This window comes from Poecilia latipinna, unplaced genomic scaffold, assembly GCF_001443285.1.
Source record: "Poecilia latipinna isolate Pla-1442-1.1 unplaced genomic scaffold, P_latipinna-1.0 Scaffold3248, whole genome shotgun sequence".
NCBI classification, from domain to species: Eukaryota; Metazoa; Chordata; class Actinopteri; order Cyprinodontiformes; family Poeciliidae; genus Poecilia; species Poecilia latipinna.
The window spans coordinates 49,588-54,255 of record NW_015115864.1 but is presented as its reverse complement, the minus strand read 5'-3'; the positions used below and the strand labels follow the sequence as shown (position 1 = coordinate 54,255).

Genomic DNA, 4,668 nt, shown 5'->3' with positions numbered 1-4,668 from the left:
CTCAAACGTACCGCATGTCTGAAGCATCCAGGATGCTCCTCCGCATCCTTATGCTGGCTCTCCAAGGCCCAGCTATGGACCTCTCCTGCCCTCCTGTTGACCTGTTTTCCTTCTTGGTTCATCAGGAGATAAAATAGGCTAGAAATCTACAATGTTCTCTACCCCTGTGGAGATCCTAGCTTCTACAGGGGTTAGTGTTGGTGGATCATCGATGCATTAGGATCCCCACCAAACTAATTTAAACTTCAACGCTTATCCATCAAATCAATAAACAGGTGTAAGGTTGTACATATAGAAATCATAATTCCACATCCATTTTAGACCTCTTCAGGGGTTTTCCATCAGTATAATTTTGGCTGTGGTTCTATCATGTCATATGGTGCGACCGTGACTTGTCAACAAATAAGGTGTTTTCCATGATACACTAAACACCTACTTTTATCAACTTCCACCTACTTAAGATGCTTAGAAACACATTCTTGAACTTATTCTTATTTTCTGCCAGTTATGGGAGACTCCACCCCGATGAACCCTTCAAACTCCGTGCGTAATTGATTCGACCTGTATTCGTCTTCACCGCTTCATCAATGTGTTAGAACAAGTACTTGTCAATACAGGATGCTGTGCTGGGGGCTAACATTAGTGCACCTAATACTAGATGCTCTGTTTAACTTAAGAAACATGCTCGGTTACTACATGATTAATACAATAGAGGTGGGTCAGGAAACAAGTCAATCCTTTTAACGCATAAAATATAATACATTTAATTGTGGTGCATTGCTGAGTGGCAACATAGTTTCGAATATCTCAAGCTTTTTGTCTCTCAAACTCTCAGCGTTCCTCTTAGACATCAGCCTGCAGCCTACTCATGAGCCGGGGTCCCCACTCTTGACCAGCTTTCTGGCAATCAAGCCCCAGCAAGCATAACTCTTTCTGCAGGGGATCCGGGTCTGATGGGCCACCTCCTCCTTCTTATTGGATCTCAGGATGGCAGATGCTGGGACACACCCAAGAGGATAACGAGCACTCACAAATGGATCATGCACGTCTTCTAGAACTGAGACACTACAATACATCCTGTTGCTTCTCAACAACTTCACATGCTCTTATGTTCACAATTAAACTTTTATGTCATAAGCAGCATCGCACGCCTCTGCCGCCTTTTGAATTGCAGCATGGAGCTGTCCTGATCATTTTCCCTCCACAATTCAGGCTGAACCTCTTGTGTGACCTCTTCAACTTTGACCCCTAGTCACCGGTGGTCCTGCTGGGTTGGAGTATTGCTGTCTGTCGGGCCCACTAGCTCCGTCTTCCATCTCTGCCAGCGGTTTGTTCTGTATTCATCATTTGGACTACCCGCGTATTTGTCTGAATTGACACTTATTGAGCACAGCAAACAACATAAGAGGACAGGATAAGGTTTGATTCTTATCTTTGCGAGGTGAACAGACATAGATGTGCTTTCAGTTACAAATCCCCCGCCGCCCTGAGGCACATTTGTCTGCCCCTCTCTTTTATTGCATTTAGTATCCCTAATCACAGAGAGCACTGAAACTCTAAGGGTGGGGTAAAGGCACTTCATCATACAGTCACAGTGCATGATTACCATTAACCAATAACATAATCTATCTCTCACTGGCTCGTTTGGTCCTTGACCCAGGATCAGACAGGACAAATTGTGAAGCTCCACGGCGGTGGTTTTGTAGCATTGAAGAAGCCAAGGCATAGGGTTCTGTGTAGAGCTGCTGTCTCTGCTCTTCTTAATAAGGGCCCTCTGGGAAAAGAAAGCAGAATGATTAGCAACATAGAGACATTTCTTAAATGTTTCATCTCATATCAATGTAATCAGAACTGCTGACACAATACCAGTACTATAAGGAACTAAACGATTGCCCTCTTATATAAGTCAAATAGCTTTCTGATCAGCCCCACCGAGTACGTACAAACACAGCTGATCTGATTCTGTGGTATAAGAACCAACTACCTCCTACAGTCTGGATTCTGTCTCTGTTCCGGTGCGTCCATCCAGAGCAACTATGGCCTCTTTGAGCTGCAGAGTCTGAGGGCCAAACTGCGACATTATGGAGCTCTCCGATACCTCAGATCAGGGCTTAGCTGGCATTCAACTATCTGCCGTCGTGGGCTTTTTATACCTGACCATTATATCTTGAATCTATGTGGCCCGTGGCAGCGGTTATATGTCAAACCTAACATCTAACTCTACCGCTAGGTCGCTGGAGCTAAGTCTCTCTTACGCTATCATAAATAAGGTTTTATTATCCAAACGTGTAAATTGTTAATCGCATGTAACCTGTCCCCCATACAACTCATAATGCCGGTTAAAGCTATTATCTGACTTTAATGACCAAATACCTGGGAAATCTTCTCCAATTCCCAGCAGTTTCGAATACCTAGGTTGAGAATTTAACATCAGCCATATTTCCGCACTGTGGTTCTCCATACCGTCTCTCCGGATTTCATCCCCCCTCTCCTGGTGGTCTTCAGGTGTCCCCTTTCGAATACAGTGGCCCGAACGGGGCAGACTTTTGGCTTCTGGAATGACAGAGGCTTAAAGGTGGAACCAATCAGTCCTCCAATGTTATAGAGCATGGAATCAAGTTTGATCCTGCATTGCACTTCATGCCGATGCTGAGTCGATAATAAATAAATAAACTATTTCTGATTTGCATATCTCCTGGCATTGTCCTGAATATAATGTCTCACACTGAACCACCATACCTAAGACTAAATCAAATCAGGGTTTTTCTCCAATAGCCATGTTTTCAACACCTATTGTTTAATGTTAAAGCATAATAGTGACACAGCCCCCAGAGCACAGTATGCTCTATTCTGTCCTTTATCCTGCTGCCCCCCCCCTCCCCCCTTATAAATGTTGTCCTGGTCTCTAAGATGACAACCTCTCACCTGCCCTCGTCAGGTCTCTCTGATGGCTCTCTGTTCCGGAGCACTCATCATTTCCACCAGTTGATGGAATACATGTGAGCTCAGCTTAAAGTAACTTAGATGAGGTGTAAACTGGCAAACCACTGAGCCACAACTATAGAACTGGAGCTTAATCAACTCAATTCACATTCAATAATCAGTTTGATCTTGATATTCTCTTATCATTAAAGGCCTAGGTTTATAATCCATGGAATCTACTCCCAGATTGCAAGATTAAGCTTATAAGATACTTGGATAGCATCAGGGGGAGGTTGCGGCTCGGGTCTCTGCTTCCGTAGCATGACGAAGCACAGCTAGCACCCCGGCTAAGCAGCAGCGCGGCTTCTGCATCTGAGATCCGATCCTGCCTTCTGTTCAGGTTCATAGTGGTAGCTTTTGGGAAACACTACCGGGTCCCTCAGTGTTCCCGTGTTATTTTGTTTATTACCTTTGCTTGCTTCCTGTGAGGGGTGGGGGCGATGGTGGGACTGGGTTTGCTTGCTTGCAGCGGTGTTTACTGGCCCTGGTCCGCCCACTCTTCGCCATTTCTCTCCTCAGGCTGACTATGAGTGTAGTTCCTTGGAAATAACTTAGAGAGGACTCCAGTATTTACAGTCCATGCCTCCTGTGTTACTCGGTTGACTCAGAGTGGGGCGTTGACCGTGGGCTCGATGATATGCAGCGTTAGCTTAACCTGTTAGCGATAATGCTTACAAGCCGCCATCTTCCTCTCTACTCCCAGAGGTCTGCGCCTGCGCAGCTGCGGGCGTGGCTTCCTCCACCAATCAAGTAACCGATGCTGTATGAGTAGGATTGAGTTCAAGTACATGGGATATTAGAGACCTCTAACCTTTATGTAAGTAGTATTACTATACTGACTTGTTTCGCATTTACATCTACTCCAATACAGAACCAGGAGTGTATCCCATTGCGTTTCCAGTGGCCTGGTGAATTACAGTATGTTACGTTATATGATCAAAGTAAATGAATTCAACATGTTATCCTTTTTCCTACGCCCTCAAACATACCAAAGGTCGGTAGCAACCAGTCAGTAAGCATCCTTGGACATTTTGTGTAATTGTTTCAGGGCAGACTTGAACGCAGCAAAGTGGATACACTGAGCAACTATGAGAATAGTAAATGATAAATAACGACTGACATTTTCCTCAACACAGCGTACCAGCTGTGCTACGGTCTCACCCTCCAGGCTCAATTTTTCACTTTACTCTCTTCATCGGGCATCAGAAGCCACGTCATTCAGAAGGCCAACTCTCTGGGTCACATTTGCAGTAACCTCCAACCACATTAGAGAAACGTACTGCTCTTCTAATTCATATGACCCCAGGAGCCCGGGGACCTCACCTGCTTATGCTGGTTGACGCAGCCACATTTGAAATTGCTCCCCCGCATCCTTCTGCGGGTCCTCTGAGGGTCAAGCTTGGTTCCCTCCTGCCCTCCAGTTAGCCTGTTTTCCTTCTCGGCCTATCTGGAGGCAATAGGCCAGAAATCCACAATGATTTCTACCCCGGTGGAGATCTTAGTTTCTAAAAGTAAGTGTTTATGGACCGGCGATGTACTAGGATTCCATCTAGCCTAATTAAAACTTTAAAATATCTATATCCCCACAGGTGATTAAACATTCGCAATGCTGTGCATACTAGAATCATAACTCACATCCATATTGGACCTTTCAGGGGTCTTCCACCAATTCTTCCGGCTGTGGTT

The 4,668-nt window shown here is 45.2% G+C and overlaps 1 long non-coding RNA gene across 1 annotated transcript; it reads right to left on the bottom strand.

Moving 5' to 3' along the window:
- Nucleotides 1-1,425: 1,425 nt before the first annotated feature.
- Nucleotides 1,426-4,551, bottom strand: LOC106940491 (uncharacterized). Its single transcript, XR_001423113.1, has 3 exons — nucleotides 3,392-4,551; nucleotides 2,464-2,553; nucleotides 1,426-1,774 (listed from the first exon to the last, which is right to left on the bottom strand). It is a non-coding gene; the product is annotated as an uncharacterized LOC106940491 (long non-coding RNA).
- Between the last annotated feature and the right edge of the window lie 117 nt (nucleotides 4,552-4,668).